The following is a 20431-nucleotide window of genomic DNA, read 5'->3' on the forward strand; positions in this document are numbered from 1 at the left end:
AGCCATTTTCCCAAGGTAAGCGGGAGGAGCTGATAAAGTAGCCAAGAACAAGGAGAGGCATACGGGGCAAAGCAGTCTAAGACCAACGGCCACAACAGGAGCAAGCAACTGAACAGCCAGGAATGACCTGATTGCCAAGGCAAGGCCTGGGGACAGGGCCTCGCTTTAAATACGGCTAATGAATGATGTCATCGGAATGCGTCTGAGCTGAGTTTCCTGCGCTTGGCCCTTTAAAGGCAGAGACTTCGTCCATGTACCCGCCTAGGGGTGGGGCCGTGGTGATGGATGACACGACGGGGGCTCCACTGAGAGGCCTGCGGCGTGGAAGAGGCCGAGGATGCCTGGGGAGAGCGTCGGGAGCTGGTGGCTGCGGTAAGGCTGGAACTGGTGGAGGGCAGCACGAGGTGAGCAGGCCCAGCCATGGCACCAACGCGGCCAGGAAGCGCAACACTGAGTTCAAAATGTTTTAAAACAATTTTTAAAAAGCAGACAAAAGCTTTTTCTAAACATTTATTAGATGTTTATCTAAAAAGAACCAATTTTCTCATGAACCTGTATTTTAATCTGGACTCCAGAACTTACTTTTAAATATAACTTTTTAAATAAACCTTTTCAAAGTTTTATTTTCACATGAATCTTACTTTAAACAAGACTTTTCCTGACTACTACCGTACTAACAAAACTTTGAATTTCTAAAGTTTAATAATTACTTCTGACCCACTTCCTGCCAAGTATGAACATGAATGTATATCTCTTTAAAAATTTTATGTGAGCCTCTTCAACTTATGCAAATTAAAAACGCAAGGTTTTTAAATCTTAAAATGGCCCTAAAACTTTTATTTTTAACCAAAAATAGTTTACAGGCAATACAACAGTAATTCCCTGATGTCACTAATGATGTCATTATAGGGTCCTAACTCCCCATGTACCAGGAACTTCTTTCCACAGAGTGCATAACTTTTTATCAATTACTTTTTATTTCATTTAAACCTTCATTCCTTGCAACAGCAAGTGGGCTGCAGATAGACTCAGAGCAGCAGCAGTGCTGGCATTTGCCTACTCTGGCTGGCTTCAGCACGTGTGTGTGTGTGTTTTTTTTTCTTTATTATTATTTTATTTTCCTGTGCCGGCAGTTCAGCGCGTCAGGAAACACATCGGGCACCTCACGAGGCGCATCGGGAGACCTGGAGCAGCCACAGCACTAAAAAATAGCTGTCTGTTCCGGGCCTGATGCGAGCCTTCCTCTTCACACACGCGACACAAGCCGCTTCTACTTCAAACGTGGCTCAAGCCGCCGAAATCGCTCTGCACACGCGGCCCCCCCCCCCCCCCCCCCCGCCCCCGCTTCTAAAAAAAACCCCCACAACGTGGTTCTTCAGCCACCGCCACTGATTTCATTCCTCTCATGACCCCTCCCCTCACTTTCAAATCGCAGCGCTCATACCACCGGAGACTCCTTTGCGGCCGCTGCACTGCAAAACGTGGCGTTCAGCCGTCCGAACTCTCGCCTTTTTCTATTTTACATCATCCTTCATTATTTCTCAGCCAGCCCTCACCCACACATAGCAAGGCTAGCTCCCAGACCCAAACAAAAACGAGTCAGTACCACAGGCCTACCAACCCCCCCACAGATGCAGGTAATTTTATTTATTATTTCCACCTATCTATATTTATAACAGATTTTACATGAAAAAGGACCTTTAAACAGTTTTTTTTATGTTAAAAGATTACAACAACATGTATATTATTTTTATATGTACTGCTATGGTGCCAATCACAGCAGTGCATGCGGAACAGACACGTGGAACCCATATGGCATATTGTAAAGTTATGAGGGCTTGGCCTTCAGAAAGCCACAAGTAAACTCAATTATAGTAAAGCTCTCTTACCAAAACAGCACTAATTGCCAGTATGCACATAGTAACAACCCTACGTATGAAAAGGCAATACGGCGAATATTACCCCAGGCCCTAAAACTCCAATACACATCCCATTAAGAAAACAAAATAAGCTAAACTGCTATAGATCATTACACAGAAATTACACACATCTAAAGAAACTGCACAGAAACTTCACTTTGGTCATATATGTAGAATACAGACATTCTCCAAATATACAATAAAGTGATCATAAAGTATAGACAGACATGTGCAGACAAAAACTGAACTAGAAACCACAAGGAGCCAGACTATGCAGTGCAACAAGGGAAAAACAGAAACAATACCCTTCCTCATAAAACATAATAAAATCAAGAAATAACACATCAATCATAATAGTAAACACATACTGTTAAAAAAAGAATACATATTTCAAATCAGCTGACAAATCATAACTCATAACTTTTTAAAAGTTCTGAAAAACCAATATTTCAAAACATTACACTTCAAACAGCACCAAATAAACAAGCAATATGAATAAAAAAATTACATGTTCTCCATACTTGGGAACTTTGATTTCCAGTCACCCTGAGATTGTTATGGATTAGAGAGGGAAGGGGGCTGCCACAAACTTTGTCCCTCAAATACACATGCTCTCTAAAACACATATGCACATTTTCACACTTGCACGCACTCTCTCAGATGTTATCTCACACACACACATACACACACACACACACTTGTTCTCTCTTCTCCCCTTCTGGAGCTCACAAGTAGCAGTAGAAAGTTCCACCTTCCACCCACACAGCCGATGAGACTCCTCTTTCTTCCTGAGTTGTGGGCTGAAGCAACTCCTTTTCCATTCTTCTGGCCATGCATGCCGGCACTGCTCCTACTCCTTATGGCTGCAGAGACTGTGCATCCTTCCCACCTGGGCAAGCCCATACAATATAATTTCCTTTAATGGGCCCGCCCAGGCAGGAAGAACAAGAAGGTACAATCGTCACAGTCCTGACACAACAGTGCTGCCCCCAAAACTATAGCATCCTAGGCAGCCCTGTACTCTATCCCACTCACACACTCCCATACCTTCTTGCTTCCTTTCTAATTCCCACCCAGTAGTGGCAAACATCACTACTGAGGCATGACTCCACTGACTTTCCTTGCTTACTTCTCGTCAACAACTGCTTGGGGCAAAGCAATCAGGGGAAGTCAATGGAGTCATACCTCAGTGGTGGTGTTTGGCTAACACCACCACTGAGGCATGACCCCACTGACCTACCTTGCCTTCTTTGCTTCAAAATTGCTTGGAGCAAAGCAGGCATGGGAGTTCAGTGGAATCATGTCTCAGTGGTGGTTTGGGGGGAAAAGGAGGTAGAGGAACTAAGTGGAATCATGCCTTGATGGTGAATTTGTGGAAAAGGAGGCAGAGGAAATCAGTGGAGTCATGCCTTAGTGGTGGTTTTGGATAACACCACCACTGAGATATGATTCCACTGACCTCCCCTGACTGTTTCCTCTCAACAAATGTTGGGAATGAAGCAGGCAGGGGCCAACATACACTGACTCGATTCACCTGCCTTTGCCTTACCAATATCACCAGGGCCAAAATGCTCTGACACAATCTGCTGTCTTGCCCTTACCATCATCAGATGGGCTAACATGCACTGATTTAATCTGCCTACCTGAAGACTTATCCCCATCCACAAATCTGGGGCCTTTTATTCCTTGCTGCCTCCTGACTCGTCGCCCTCTACCAAACAGCCCTGTCACTCCCTGTTGCCTCCTGACTTGTCCTCATCGATAAAACTAGGGCCTGTCACTCCCTGCTGCCTCCGACTTGTCTCCCTCCCCGCTGCCTCCACCTCCGCGCAAGTTATAAAATCCAGGGTTGGTGCACGCAAGGGGGTGCACAATTGTGCACCTTGTGTGCTCCAAGCCGCACAGCCTTCCCCCATTCCCTACCCCCCCACCCCACCTTCCCTTCCCCTACCTCCCCAGCCCTTTCCCCCCTACCTTTTCGTCTTCATGCATCCCAGGGCTTTACGCACGTCGCCGGGCCTTTTTAAAATAGGCCCTGCACGCGTAAATCTGGAGGATTTATGCGTGTAACCTTTTGAAAATCTGGCCCTTAATTTGTGACCTATCTTTAAAATCATCCATTGTACCTGAAGACTGGAAGATGGCCAATGTAACCCTGATATTTAAAAAGGGCTCCTGGGGTGATCCAGGAAACTATAGACTGGTGAGCCTAACTTCAGTGCCATGAAAATTCATGGAAACTTATAAAGAAAAAAATCATAAAATACTTAGATGTTTGCCTGACATGAAGGAATTTGATCTGCTGCAGAACTGGAGAAAAGATGTTTTAAATTATGTCTTAAAATGAAGTGGATGTATGTGGGACACATTGACACTAGTGTGACTGCAGTGCTCTTTCTGTGATTAACGTTAAACAATACACAGGATGAATACACTACAGTAGAACTATTTAAGTATTTTGCTCTGCTGACTTGCACAGTGCACGTACACGAACACACACAGAAAAAGCAAGAAATGTTAATACGATAATATGTGTGTGATTACACAGCCATATACTAGTAATAAATGTAGTAACATTAAATTAATCCACAAGTGGTTGGCTGTACCTGTGGTGGGGGCTGGCACAGACTGCTCTCTTTGTGACTGCACTGACTCTTGTACACACACAGACGAAGACACAGAGTTAAAACAGTCTTTTTATCTTGGGTGCTGTGGCACAGCTAGTAGTGCTGGTATTAGTTACTCAACACAACAACCCTGCCAACCCGGTGAGCAAAGACAACATTTTTGAATCACTACCGTGTCAATGTTGGATCCCACCCCCATTCTTTGAATGTTCTAAGTGTGGCTCTCTGAACCCTACCTGGTGGAGATATGTGGTATGCCAGGTGGTGAATCCAGCATCTATTAAGACTTGCCTAAGCTGTGTTACACTCTGTATCTCTGACTACTATTGGGACTGTAGCAAATGTCAGAGCAGTAACTCACTGCTGTCTCTGAATTGTCTCAGGTGTATTGCTTCTCACCCTGACTTGTGGGATTGCCGAAATGCAGTTTTGGTAACTTCCATCAAAGTAAACCTGCCTGGGTTGTGATTCCTCTAAAATGTCTCCTAAGTTGCAAATGCTGTGGTCTGCCAGCATGCGATTTGCTGAAGAAGTTCCCAGCCCTGATCCTTTGAAAATTTCAGTTTCTCTGAAAACCATAGCTAATACAGCCACAATGTGCCAAAAGGGATTTAAACTCTGTACCTGTAAGAGCAAATCCTGCTCCAGCTGCAGTATAGAAAGCCATCCCTGACACAGCTCTGCATTCTGTTTGCCCTTGTTGTCAAACTTGGAACCCTTCAACCTTTCCAGAATGTCTTCATTGTCATATGCCTATCGCTGCCAAATAGAGGTATAAAAAGTGTTTGCATGCAAACTCTCATCACATTGAGACCTGTTGTAATTGTGGAGCTTTAAAAAGCAGTTTCTGCTTGCATGCAAACTTCTGAGGAAGATCCCAGCCCAGTTTATATTGTTATATTTAACCATATTATACCTTGCTAAATCTCATCCTATACTATATCGCCATATATAACTCCCGGCTCTGCCAGTTTACTGTATTGCGTTTCTATGATTTCTTCAAATGTATTGCGTTGTTCCAAATGTAAACCGGAGTGAAGGCATGAGATGGGTAATACAAGGCTGAACAAGGAAGGTTAGACGAGAAGGCTGGACGAGGCAAGGCAGGTTGAGGCAAAGTTGGATGAAGCAAGGCAGGTTGAGGCAAGGCTGATGAAGGATCAGGAATGCAGGATACAGGAACCAGGCCCTTTCTTAAATAGGCCACTCATCCTGACATCATAGGAGGGCGTTGTGCAGCATTTCCTGACGCACATGCACACCTAAGGGATGGCAGCAGGAGCAGTGGCTTTTGTCATTTAGAGCAGGAGGCTGTGTGCTGACTCTGAAATGGGTCCAGCCATGTCAGAGGTGCGTGAGCTGGCTCGTGGGGCACTCCCATGAGCCGCCAAATGTAACAGTGCCCATCTCCAAAGCCATCCTGGGGAATCTCCATTGGAACTTGTTTTCTTGCTGGAGGGCTTGGAAGTTGGAGGCTGGCTCCCAAGAATTCTCTTTGGGTCCATAGTTTTTCTATGAGATTAGAGACTGTAATTGATGTTGGACCCTCTGGGAATCCAAGATCTCCTGGACTTCAAACTGGGTGTCCTCTTCTGTGGAGACTTTTGTGATATGGAGAGGCAGTTGGCCCGGACAAGACAGAATTGTAGATTTTAACAGAGATACATAGAAGACATCATGGATGCACAGAGATGGAGGTACTTTGAGTTTGTATGTTATTGGATCAAGTTGTCATTCAATGAGGAATGGACCTATGAATCACAGAGCAAATTTCAATGAGGGCATCTTCAATCACAGGTTTTTAGTGCTGAGCCAAACCAGACTTCCTGGGCGATGTTGAGGGGCTCGACGAGATTTTTTGTCTGCTTGTTTTTTAAACTGCTCTGCTGCTTGCTCTAGGAGGCGGTGTGTCTTCTGCCAAAGTTCCTGTAGTTCATGCCTCATCAGGTTAGCTGTCAGGCAAGTGACTGAAATCAGAACAGGTCTTGATGTATGGAGATGATGTCTGAATACTATATAAAAGGGTGATGATCCAGTGAAACTGTTTACATGGTTATTAGGGCAGAATTCAGCCCATGGAGAAAGAAGACCTAGTTTTCCTGCCACTGGTTCACAAAGGCTCATAGAAAGGCCTTAAGACTCTGATTCTCAGTTTGTCCATTGCTCTGGGGGTGGTAGGCTGAAGTAAGTCCAACATAATTCCAAATTTCCTGCACAAGCCTTTCCAGAAGCAGGCCATGAACTGTACTCCCCAGTCAGAGAATGTGAATAGGGAGTTTAGCTAGTTTTGGTGCTGATGGGAGGTCCAGAAGGGGCGTGAAGTGTGCCATCTTAGAAAATCTATCCACTACCACCCATATGAATGAATTTTAACTGTATTTGCCCTATTTACTATGTATGTTCTGAGTTCTATGTATCGCCGTTCAGGCAATTTTCTGTTCCTTGTAAACCGGTTTGATTTGTATTTAATGCAGGAAGATCGGTATATAAAAACCAAAAATAAATAAATAAATAAATATGAGTTGTTTTATGTACTGGTTTTCAACTATTACTATCTTGTTTTATGTATAACGCTATGGCGTATGTTATTTTGTCCTCTGTACACCGACGTGATATCTCTGATGAGCGGCGGTATATAAAAACCAATAAATAAATAAATATGTTGGTGTTGCCACCAGAGAGGGGAAGGTCAGGGATGAAGTCAGTGGCCAAGTGGGTCCAGGGTCTTTGGGGGCTGGCGGCGGCTGTAACAAACCCCAAGGTCAAGTTTTCACAATTTTATTCATGGCACATGGGGGACAGGACTCCATGAACTGTTTTACATCATTCTTCATTTGGGGCCACCAGTAATATCAGAAGATTAATTACAAGGTTCAATATCTGGGTGATTCACTAGGCGAGAGTCATACACCTACTGAAGAAACTTTTGATGTAGATGCTGAGGCACCATAGTCTTGCCAAGAGGGACTGTGAATTCGGCAGCAATTACAATCTTCACAGGGTTGATGATATGCCATGGAGACTCCTCAGAGTCCTCAGACTCAAAGAGTATGTGAGAGTCTCGACCCATCGGTTGTTCTCTGCAGAGCACTACCACAACTTAATTAAAAAAACAACAACCAGCAGGTTTGTCAGGAGTTCATCCTTTTCACCTGTGCTAGGTGTTCAAGGTTTTTATGATCTGTGTAGATGGTTACTGGGTGCTTATTTCCTTCCTACAGGTGTCACCATTCCTCTAAGGATAGCTTGACTGCTAGCAGCTCACAATCACCAATGGTATAGTTCTTCTTTGCCAGAGAAAATGTTTTTGAGAAATAGGAGCAGGTCACAAGAGTACCATTACAATTATGCTGCAAGAGGACAGCCCCTATCCCAAGGACAGCCCCTATCCCAGAATGAATGGCTTTCACAGGTCTGGGTGGTGTAGACAGGGATCAAGGGTAAACTCCTCTTTGAGATGCTCAAAAGCTCGACAACCTCGTCTGGGGTAGGAACCACATACTGCTAGATGGATCGTTGGTTTGAGGGGGTGCTGGATTTGGATGGCTAGACCCACACTTTACCCTTCCTCTTGTGAGGCATATTACAGAAAAAATATAGAGGAAACAGAAAAGATTTAGGAAATCGCAGACAAGCAGCAAAATGGCATCCTTTTACGTGGCCATCTTGGATCCATCCCTCCTACTAACCATGTTTTGATGATTATAGATTTTGAGTAATAGACAAACTAAGACTTAATTGAAGAGGTGGTAATTTAGATTTATTATTGCTTAGGCTTAAACATAGTTATATTTTTAAATTCAAAACTGTTGCTCCATTTGGTCTTAACCGGAAGATTGATTTTTCTATTTTTTTTTAAATAGTTTTTCAATATGATTTTTTATGAGCTATGATTATGAACTAGATTCATGCATGCATATTATATTTTTTTTTTGAATAAGTTATCTAATTTTTATAACAAGCCCCCTTATTTAATAGGTTTCCATACACACATTTTTAATTTTATTATTTTTAGTTACTGAATCATTTTTTTGTTTATTTTTTATATATTTTATTATTAGTATTTTTATTGCCTTGTTAAATATCATCTTAAGATTATTACAGTATTTCATTTCGTGTTTTGAATTTTTTGAGTGATGGACGTGCAATCATTATTTTTGTTGTCCTAATTTTTTTTGTCTGTTGTACATACTTTAATCACAGTTGATTTTACTTAAAATGGCCTTTAGAGCATTCATCACTCAACAGTGATTCGGGTTTAAATGTGGGTTTTGGAATGGATTAATTATTTATTATGTATAGGAGTAAACGTAGGCACACAGTTTCTTCCAAGCAAAGAACAATAAATATAAAAATAATGTTAGCTTTGCGCTGATCGAATTTTTAATTTAATATATAAATATTTATTTATTTTATTTTATGGGTTTTCTAGACCGTCGTTTAGTAAAAACTTTCACAACGGTTTACATAATTAAGAAAATAAATACAACATTTCAATATAAAATTACATATAAATACTTGAGAATAAGAAAATTAAACAAGGTTAAAAGTCTTACTAAAATGCTTCGTTAGCAAGATTAAGAATAAGATGATATAAAATAAAGTTAAAAATAGTACCAAAGGATAAGTTTAGAATTATAAATTAGCCAGTAATGCTATAAGCTCTCTAAAATAACCAGGTTTTAAAATTCTTTTTAAAAACTTTAAAATCCGCTTGCAATCTTAATTCAAGTGGCAACTCATTCCAATGTTTTGGGCCTTCTAGTGAGATTGCTGTCTCGCGCACTAGAGTTAACCTTGCTGAAGTAAGGCCAGCATTGTTTAGGTTGTTTTTTTAGTGGGGTAAGCAGGGACATGGGAATAGAATTAGTGATTGCACTTACACTCACTCTTAAAGTTAATATGAGCAATTTTAGAAGAAAAAAGGAATAGTGATCTTTGCAATCCCTCGCCATTACTAGTGTGCCGTATCATTTTTTTGTCTGATGTGCAGGGAGGGAGGAGGAATAGCCTAGTGGTTAGAGCAGTGGACTATGAACCAGGAGACCAGGGTTCAAGTCCTTGTTACCTTGGGCAAGTCACTTTACCCTCAATTGCCTCAGGTACAAAAATTTATATTGTAAGCCCTCTGGGGATAGAGAAATACCTACAGTACCTGAATGTAAACCAATGTCGGTATATAAAATAAATAAATCATGAAAAGATTTTTTTCATAAAATGTCAATCAATCAAAATGACGTAATGAAAGCAGGAAATGACATAGGATTGGTTTTACATCTCTTTAAATGTGTTGTGCTCGGAGGTGGACCCTTGTCCTGGGGCAGTGGAGGAGCACCTCCTAATAGGGATCAGGAGGCAACTGCCCCCAGGGGGCGGAGCACTGGAGGAGTCAGAGGCTAGGATGAGCTTCACCACTGGAAGCCCGAGGTCTCCCCGGGAGAAGCCCGTAGGGACCCGGGTCACTTGGACTTAGGTGGGCCTCGCAGGGTCTCCTGGGAGAGTAGAAGTCCGGCATGCCCACAGACACAGGGAGAGCACGATCGGGTTCAAGACTAGAGGTCCGATGGAGCAAGGAGGACCAGAACAGCGTAGGTGATGACAAGGCAAGGAACAGAGCCAGAATCTAGGGACGAGGTCAGGCAAGCAAAGATCAGAGTCCAGAGGTCAGTCCGTGGAATGGTCAACAAGGCCAGAGGTCAGATTCGAGAGAGCAGACGAGGTCGCAGGCTGAAATCAGGAGGCAGGCAGCGGGCAGGTCAAGGAACAAGCTGAGGTCTTGAGGCAGGCGGTAGGCAGGTCAAGGAACAGGCTGAGGTCAGTACCTGTTAGACAGTCCGGAGGTACTACCTGGGGAGACGAACAGACGAACACAGGAACAAGACGAGCAGGAACTAGGATGCAGGAATAGGACTGGAACAGAAGGATCCTGGAACAAGACTAGGAACAAGACAAGGGCAGGAACAAATGCAAAGGCAATCTCGCACACACGCTGACCCAATTGCCAAAGCAAGGAAGCATAGACAGGAACTTCCTTATATCGGGGGATTAATCAGGGCGCGCCGTGGCTAGCATCGGTGAGGACGTCGAACATCGGCGTGGGGCCTGGCGTGCAGTGGAAGGCCCGGCGACTGCCGCCACAGGACGCCGGGGCCTAGGGCTGGCAACCACCGCTAGGGAGGCCGACCCGGGACCTGCCATGGAACTGTGAAGGTGAGCAGGCCTGTGTGTGGGACAGCTGCGGACGGGGCGCATAACAGTACCCTCCCTTCTAGGCCTCCCCCTATGTGGCTGTGGTTTGTCGGTAGGTTCTATGAAAAGCCCTCAAAAGTTCTTTATCAAGGATGTTGTGTGATCGTTCCCACAAATTCTCCTTGACCCCACAACCCTCCCAGGCAAGGAGGTATTCCCACTTGCCTCGACGTAGCCATACGTCGCTCTCTTCATATTGCATTACTTCCTTTAAATATTTTTTAAACATCTCAAACGGTGACAACAACCTAGTCTTAGGAAAGTTAATTAAACGCAAATTCTTGTTTCTCATTATATTTTCTAGATTTTCTAACTCCCTATGGATAGAAATGCTATCTCTAATATGAGCGGATTCAGTATTTTCTAACAGTTTAATTTTAGATGTAATTTTTCCCATATCTTCTTTTAAAGCATTTACTTCCTTTATTTGTTGTTCTATCTGTGTTTTGTTTGAATTAACAGTAACTGACATAGACTCATTCAATTGTAAGACATTATTATTTACGCTTGACATCAATTTCCATAGATCTTGCAAAGTTATGTTATCAGGGGGGTTGATTGGCCACTGCTCAGGCCTCTTCAGCCCCCCTGTCTCACAACCTGTAACAGATATAGATTGTTGTTCACTTATCTTTATTCCTCCTGAAACTGCAAATCCACATCCAAAGGACTGACTATCAGCTTCTAGTTGTAAAAAGTCTTCCCGTAAGGATGTCTTAGGTTGAGGAGGAGAAGATGGTCCTTCACCAGGACTCAGGGAAGCTGAAAATTGCTCCCCTTTATTGTCCTCAGCTGGTGAAACGATCCGTTTAACCACGTGATCGTCCATAGGGCCCCTCGTTGTTATCGGTGACATTGGGAAGCTTTTGATTTTTCTTTTCCTCCCCATAGAAATTTGGGGATGAATAGACAACAAAGTTCAACCAATATCCACTCCGAAACACCTATCCCTCCAAGTGCCGAACTGTCCAGACTGCTCCGGACTAAGCCGGACCAAGCCGCACGCCCCTTTGGAGCGCGCGGCTTAGGTGCGCCGTCGGCAACGGTGCGCCGTCTGCTGCTTGATTTTTAAAGGCAGGCACTGCTGGATGATGTCACTTTACCCCGCCTCCTCTCGGGTTCTCAGCTGTTCCTCCGGTGCGATTTTACAAGGGACAGTCCTCTCACAGTGCTCGGTTCGTTTGGGGGCGTCTCTCTCTGCTTCTCACATCGCTCCCCAAGCTTTCCCGGGTCTGCCGCTTGATTTTTAAAGGCAGGCACTGCTGGATGATGCCACTTTACCCCGTCTCCTCTCGGGTTCTCAGCTGTTCCTCCGGTGCGATTTTACAAGGGGCAGTCCTCTCACAGTGCTCGGTTCGTTTGGGGGCGTCTGCTTCTCACACCGCTCCCCAAGCTTTCCCGGGTCTGCCGCTTGATTTTTAAAGGCAGGCATTGCTGGATGATGTCACTTTACCCCGCCTCCTCTCGGGTTCTCAGCTGTTCCTCCGGTGCGATTTTACAAGGGGCAGTCCTCTCACAGTGCTCGGTTCGTTTGGGGGCATCTCTCTCTGCTTCTCACACCGCTCCCCAAGCTTTCCCGGGTCTGCCGCTTGATTTTTAAAGGCAGGCACTGCTGGATGATGTCACTTTACCCCACCTCCTCTCGGGTTCTCAGCTGTTCCTCCGGTGCGATTTTACAAGGGGCAGTCCTCTCACAGTGCTCGGTTCGTTTGGGGGCGTCTCTCTCTGCTTCTCACACCGCTCCCCCCTCTAAATTCTCTTTAATGTATTCAGACATAGCCTGGGTCTTAGGCTGAGACAATGGGTAAGTTCTGCCTTTGGGAGGTATGGTGCCCGGCAGGAGTTCAATAGGACAGTTGAACTTACGTAACTGGGGCAGGGTATCCGCTTTCTGCTTAGAGAAAACGTCACTGAAGTCAGAATACTGTGGAGGCAAGCCAGGTAAGGTAACAGATTTGAGAACAGGCATTACAGGAGAAACTGAATGCAGACAAGACTTTTGGCATTTAGAGCCCCACTGCACCAACTGCAGGGATTGCCAATCGAACTGGGGTTCGTGGGTCTGGAGCCAGGGCAGCTCCAGGATAACTGGATGGGTTGAACGCTTCAAGACATAGAAAGACATCTCCTCTTCGTGGAGGGTACCCACGGTGAGATGGATGGCCACTGTCTGGTGAGTGATGAGACCGGGGAGATATTCTCCCTGGATGGAGGTGATACGAAGGCTGACTTCCAGTGGTAGGAGAGGTATATTCAAGAGTTTGACAATGTCATCCATAATGAAGCTGCCGCTCGCTCCGGTGTCAACGAGCGCAGTTGTAGCAAAGGTGTGGGCCTTGATGCCCAAAGAAACTGGAAGTAACAGTTGAGGGCCAGAAACAGTTGCGCCCAAGCTCGGGACCCCCGCTGGGCTCATGCTTTGCAGTTTCCCAGCCGGATGAGACAAAACTGCAAGCGATGTCCAGAAGTGCCACAGTAAAGGCTGACAAAGATGCTCAATCGGAGACAAGCGCCCACTATTCACCTCCATGGGTTCCACCGTGGAAGGAGGTGGGGTAGAGTTCTTCACTGGGTTGCTGGGTACGCTTGAGGTATGTGCTGAAGGAGGGCGTGGAACCTTTACTTCTAGGTGTCTCTGCCGGAGGCAATGATTGATCCTACCGGCAAGGGAGATCAGGTCTTCTAGAGACGTTGGAGACTCACGGACGGAGAGCTCATCTTTCAGAGCACAAGAAAGTCCATCTAGGAAGATGGCTTGCAGACAATCTTCTTGCCACCCAAGTTCTGTGGCCAAGGTACGAAACTCCACTGTATATTGGGAGAGGGTCCTCGACCCTTGACGGAGGAGGAGTAGACTATGGCTGGCAATAGCCAGACAACCTGGGTCTCCGAAGGTCTGCTTGAAGAGAGCAATGAAATCGGATAACTTGGAGAGGATGCAATCAGATCGTTCCCATAAGGGAGAACCCCATGCCAGAGCTTTCCCTTCCAAACGAGACAGAATGAAGGTTACCTTAGTAAGCTCCTTCAAAAACAATGAGGGTTGCAGTGCAAATTGCATAAAGCACTGATTAAGGAAACCATGACAGGAGCGTGGATCCCCATTATATCTGGGGGGTGCAGGAAGTGCCAAAGATGCTTTGGGAAGTATGGTAGCCAAAAGGCCCACAGGGTTGGCCATTGCTATATCTTGTAATTGGGAACGCAGTTCTTCCACCGAAGAAGCCAACGTCTCTAATGCTTGATGATGTTGTTTCACTGTGGCAGCCAATCCTGGTATGGCGCTGGAGGCGGGAGACTCCGCCTAGTCCATGGCCTTGGCAACCCGTTGCGCTTGGAGGTGGACTCTTGTCCTGGGGCAGTGGAGGAACACCTCCTGATAGGGATCAGGAGGCAACTGCCCCCAGGGGGCGGAGCACTGGAGGAGACAGAGGCTAGAATGAGCTTCACCACTGGAAGCCCGAGGTCCCCCTGGGAGAAGCCCGTAGGGACCCGGGCCGCTTGGACGAAGGTGGGCCTCACAGGGTCTCCTGGGAGAGTAGAAGTCCGGCGTGCCCACCGACACAGGGAGAGCACGATCGGGTTCGTGACTAGAGGTCCGATGGAGCAAGGAGGACCAGAACAGTGTAGGTGATGACAAGGCAAGGAACAGAGCCGGAATCTAGGGATGAGGTCAGGCGAGCAAAGGTCAGAGGTCAGTCCGTGGAATGGTCAACAAGGCAGAGGTCAGATATCGGAGAGCAGATGAGGTCACAGGCAGGCTGAAATCAGGAGGCAGGCAGCAGGCGGGCGGGTAGGTCAAGGAACAAGCTGAGGTCTAGAGGCAGGCAGGCAGGTCAAGGAACAGGCTGAGGTCAGTACCAGTTAGATAGTCCGGAGGTACTACCTGGGGAGACGTTCAGACGAATGCAGGAATTAGGATGCAGGAACAAGTCAAGAACAGGACTGGAACAGAAGGATCCTGGAACGAGACTAGGAACAAGACAAGCGCATGAACAAAAGCAAAGGCAATCTCGCATACAAGCCGACCCAATTGCCAAGGCAAGGAAGCACAGACAGGAACTTCCTTATATCGGGGGATCAATCAGGGTGCGCCACGGAGCCGAGGCCCGCCCTTGGCCCTACGATAGGCAGGGCGATCCGCGTGCGTAGAGGCGTGGCTAGCATCGGTGAGGACGCTGAACCTCGGTGTGGGGCCTGGCATGCAGTGGAAGGTCTGGCGACTGCCCTCACGGGACGCCGGGGCCTAGAGGAGGCCGACCCGGGACCTGCCATGGAACGGTGAAGGTGAGCAGGCCCGTGTGCGGGATGGCTGCGGACAGGGCACGTAACAAAATGCTGACATTCTTTTGAGCATTGTTTCAATCCCAATGCATAAGATTGTTAGTTGGCGTCAGCACAGGTGTTTTTTAAGGCAAATCATTGCTACCAATTAAAAAACTATAGTGATTTCAAAAAGACTTGCTTATATTTATTATATTTTTCATAATGCAGAGACGATGGACAAAGAGGTTGCATCATTGGAGTTAATGCCTTCGGTTATAAAATAGTTAAGCAGATGAGCATGATCACACAGATCTTTCATCGTATGTATTGTATAGCAGCTTTATAAGAATTCATAATTGTAAATGCTAGTTTTAATTAAGTTTGCATTTGGGATGCTTAAATGACCTTTTCATATGCAGCGTTCATAATCTAATTGGCTTAGATTAGTCTTTTCAAGATCGACGCATAATATATGAAATGATCTGGGTTTTGAAATAATATTGGAACTGGCGTTTAATAAATTATTTGCAAATGTTCTTAGTGTGTCAAGTCAATAGTTTATTCTATAGTTATTAAAAAAAAAAAAACCCAACCATCTTTGTTAATACGTATTGTGTCTTGCGAATTATGTGAGCCCCATGATTTCATTCTTTGCCACTTTTCAATTTTTCCCTTCGGCCGTGACTGAATAGAATGGTCAAGCTGATGAGCTTGATTGCACAGTAGTTTCATCGCATGCATAGCCTTTCATAAGAATTCATAATTGTGCATATTAGCTCTATAAGAGTTTGGATTTGGCACACTTAAATGAATATCCCATTTGTCATAATCTAATAGTCATGGATTAGTTTTTTCTTGAGTAGTGCGGATTATGTAAGATGATTGAGGTGTTTATTATTAAAGTAACAGATTGTATGAAGTTTATGCAGTAACGGAATGGAAATAAACTTTGTCTCTTCTTAACAATTTATCTTGCATCAAGAGCAATAGTTTTTTTTATGAATTAGTCACATTAACAAGGTACCTTTATCTTCATATTTGTAATGATAATTTATTTTTTTGGCATTCATTGAATCATACTTTATATACATGTCCATCTTTTTATTCCTTTTTGAATTCTATAATATGTGTTACTTTGTTATGAGTGATTTTAAATTTTGTATATATCATTCATTCGTTTTTAAGACTGTATGAGGACAGATTGTGCATTTTATATTTGTTTAATTATTTGTTTATGTATTATTTCTTTGATGTACATATTATTATCTAATGAATTTAATACTAATATTTTACAGCCCCTGATGCAGCCCCATGTGGGGGGCGAAATTTGGCTTCTACTGGTTCCAGTCTGGTCTTTTTCTGCCATCAGTTCTCTGTTTCTCTGTTTCAGTCCCAGCTTAGGAGGTGAATGGGAAATCACTGGCAGCTGGAAATTTGGGGCGAGAGGGATGGGACGGCAAGCCAAGTCCCTTTCTTGGGTCTGTTCTTGAAACTGTAGGTCTAGCCAAATGGCTAGACTGATTAGGCCCTCCCCGGTAGCCGGTTTATCCTTTAAGCACTCTGAAAGCCCTTGCCTGAAGATTGAAGTCAGATTGTCACTACTCCACTGAAATTCAGAGGCCAGGGTGTGGAAGTTCACTGTGTACTCCCCAACAGACTGAGAACCTTGTCTGATCTGCAGGAGTTCGGATGCCTTGGAAGCTTTGTGACCAGATTCATCAAAGAACTGCCAGAATTCTTGCAAGAAGTGGTTCAAATCTTGCAGATCATATCTTTTTCCCAGAGAGGTGAGGTCCATGCCAGGGCGGAGCTGCTTAGCAAAGATAGAATATAAGTCACCTTGACTCAATCAATGGGGAACAAAGGTGCGTATAAGTCCCTCATGAGAAGCTTCTAAGAAAACTAAAAAGTCATGGGATAGGAGGCGATGTCCTTTCGTGGATTACAAACTGGTTAAAAGACAGGAAACAGAGAGTAGGATTAAATGGTCAATTTTCTCAGTGGAAAAGGGTAAACAGAGAAACATAGAAATGACTGCAGAAGAAGACCAAACGGCCCATCTAGTCTGCCCAGCATCCTTTTTTTTTCTTCTTCTTTTTTCTCACTCCCACCTGTTACTCTTGGCTTCCAGTACCCTCCAGCCCTATTTCCCCTCCACCCCTATTTTCCCTCCACCCAACCACCAATGTAGAGAGCATCGCCGGATCTGCATCCAAGTGAACATCCAGCTCAATTAGGGGTAGCAACCTTTGCAACAAGCAGGCCACACCCCTGCCCCTGTCCACCCAGACTATACGATCCAGACTCCGTTGATTGTTGTCCACACTCGGATCCTCCCTTCCACACTCCCCCTGCCGATGAAGCAGAGAGCCATGTGTTGAAAGAGAAGTATCAGACTCTCTCCCTTGCCGAAGCAGAGAGCTACACTGGTCATGCATTGAAAGTAAAGCATTGGCCCAGCTACACCTTGCTTCCCTGTGAATACAATTTTTTTTTTTAATTTATCTTCCACATTACCTCTTGCCATTGAAGCCCAGAGCTATGATGGAGTCTCATCAACCTTGTGTATGTACACTGAACAAGGGTATTATCTCCAGGTAGTAGTGGAGTGCCTCAGGGATGTGTACTTGGATCGGTGCTTTTCAATATATATATATAAATGATCTGGAAAAGAATATAACGAGTGAGGTTATCAAATTTGCGGATGATACAAAATTATTCAGAGTAGTTAAATCACAAGCGGATTGTGATACGTTACAGGAGGACCTTGCAAGACTGGAAGATTGGGCATCCAAATGGCAGATGAAATTTAATGTGGACAAGTGCAAGGTGTTCCATATAGGGAAAAATAACCCTTGCTGTAGTTACACGATATTAGGTTCCATATTAGGAGCTACCACCCAGGAAAAAGATCTAGGCATCATAGTGGATAATACTTTAAAATTGTCAGCTCAGTGTGCTGCAGCAATCAAAAAAGCAAACAATGTTAGGAATTATTAGGAAGGGAATGGTTAATAAAACGGAAAATGCCATAATGCCTCTATATCGCTCCATGGTGAGACCGCACCTTGAATACTGTGTACAGTTCTGGTCGCCGCATCTCAAAAAAAATATAGTTGCGATGGAGAAGGTACAGAGAAGGGCAACGAAAATGATAAAGGGGATGGAACAGCTCCCCTATGAGGAAAGGCTGAAGAGGTTAGGGCTGTTCAGCTTGGAGAAGAGACAGCTGAGTGGGGATATGATAGAGGTCTTTAAAATCATGAGAGGTCTTGAACGAGTAGATGTAAAACGGTTATTTACACTTTAGAATAATAGAAGGACTAAGGGGCAATCCATGAAGTTAGCAAGTAGCACATTTAAGACTAATCAGAGAATTCTTTTTCACTCAACGCACAATAAAGCTCTGGAATTTGTTGCCAGAGGATGTGGTTAGTGTAGTTAGTGTAGCTGGGTTCAAAAAAGATTTGGATAAGTTCTTGGAGAAGTCCATTAACAGCTATTAATCAAGATTACTTAGGGAATAGCCACTGCATTTAATTGCATCAGTAGCATGGGATCTTCTTAGTGTTTGGGTAATTGCCAGGTTCTTGTGGCCTGGTTTGGCCTCTGTTGGAAACAGGATGCTGGGCTTGATGGACGCTTGGTCTGACCCAGCATGGCAATTTCTTATGTTCTTATATGTTCTTATGTTCTTACATCCAACATTGATTTAGGAAGCCTCTACATTTCACTGGATCTCCATCATACCTCGGTGGCAGAGACAAGTAGGATGGGAGTAGTAGGCTGTATCATGGGTGCTGAAGTGGAAGCTGGAGCAGTATAGGCAGCCATACCTTGGTGGTACCCAGTCATGGTTTTCAGCTGATCCTGCGACTGCTGAAGCTGATGGGCTAGCCCAACAATGGCAGAGGTCTGAGGTGAATCTGCCGAGCTCATGGCCTCAGCAAACTTTGAAGTATGGCATATATGTGAGCCTTTTGTGCTGTGGTGTAGTTGACACAGCCTGGTAGATGAATCTACGAGGCCTATGCTCGCAGCTGGTGAATGCCCCCTGTAGTGGGACAGGCTGGAGCTTCACCTATACCAGCTGCCTCCTCCGCAGGTTGAACCATTGGGTTCTGATAGCTGGCAGGTCTTAGTCAGGTCCCTAAGGGGATGGCTAGAGCAAGAGTCCAATGGCATGCTGAGGTCAGGGCAGAAAGTGGGCTAATGGAGTCGGAGACAGGTCAAGTTCAGGGCAGGCAGCAAACAAGGGTGGTCAGGTGTAGGTGGCAGGCAATCATGGTCAAGTCCGGGCAAGACATCAGATTCGAAAGTCAGGCCAAGGATGGATGAGGACACATGGAAGACACTAAATGTGATGGACAATACAAGGCAAGGTTGGACATGGCAAGGCTGGACAGACAAGACTGGATGAAGCAAAGCTAGATGAAAAATCAGGAATGCAGGACATAGGGACCAGGAACTCAAAGGCAACACACACTGCTAAGGCAGGAGCCCTATTTCTTAGGTGAGGTAGTACTGCGAGGCCCTTGCTTAAATAGGCTGGTCAGCCTGACTTCATAGGAGGCCACACCCACTCTGGAGCCTATATAAATTGTGCATATGCACATGTGCATACCTAAGGGACAGCGGCGGGAGTGGTGGCTGGTGACATCTTAGGCCATGCTGGGTAGCATTCAGAGCAGGAGGTGGTGTGCTGATCGTGGGATGGTTCTGGTCATGTTGGGGGTGAGTAAGGCGCTCACGGGACCCTCCTGTGAGCCACCGAATGTAACAGCTAGTACCTATCTGTTGCAACCACCATGGCAAATGGGACCCAGGAGGAGAGGGTCTTAAAGGAGGCTCTACTGTCACAGCTTTGCCTACTATGCAGTCTTCTCATGCCAAGGTTCCACTTGCTGAGCAACCTTCCTTTCACCAAGTGTCCTTAGCGAGCCTCGCTCAGAGCACTGGCAGTTACCGCCTTACTGGTTACACCATGCCTCAGCCACAGGCCTACTTAATCCAGCCTGCTCAATACCTCAGGGCCTTTTCATTGCTTTACCTTGGTTCTCTGACCCTGCACTTTTTCTTGGTTATCTTGTCTTGCAGCCTACCCAGGCCTTCTGCCTTGCTTTGTAGCCTGTCTTGGCCTTATGCCTTGCCGAGTGGTCTCTCTTGGCATCTTGACTTGGTCTGTGGCCTCTGACCTCCTTGCCTTGCTCTGTGTCCCCCTGGGCCTCTCTGCCTTAGCTTACGGCCTCCAGGCCTGCTAGATTCTCCTAGGCAGCCTTGTGCCTGTTATGTTTTGTAGGGTTTGGGTGGACCCTTGGACACTGTGGTAGCTGACCATGCCCACAGGGGGAAGTCCCGTGAGGGGCCACA

At 45.3% G+C, this 20431-nt stretch overlaps 1 long non-coding RNA gene across 1 annotated transcript in view; it reads left to right on the plus strand.

Annotated features, from left to right (window-relative positions):
* The first annotated feature begins 257 nt into the window (after positions 1 to 257).
* The window catches only part of LOC115088744, a 107716-nt gene continuing 87542 nt past the window's right edge, over positions 258 to 20431 (plus strand). The window contains exon 1 of the long non-coding RNA XR_003855849.1: positions 258 to 404. This is a non-coding gene — a long non-coding RNA (uncharacterized LOC115088744). The remainder of the gene's footprint in view (positions 405 to 20431) is intronic.

The sequence above is a fragment of the Rhinatrema bivittatum genome, chromosome 3, assembly GCF_901001135.1.
Source record: "Rhinatrema bivittatum chromosome 3, aRhiBiv1.1, whole genome shotgun sequence".
NCBI classification, from domain to species: domain Eukaryota; kingdom Metazoa; phylum Chordata; class Amphibia; order Gymnophiona; family Rhinatrematidae; genus Rhinatrema; species Rhinatrema bivittatum.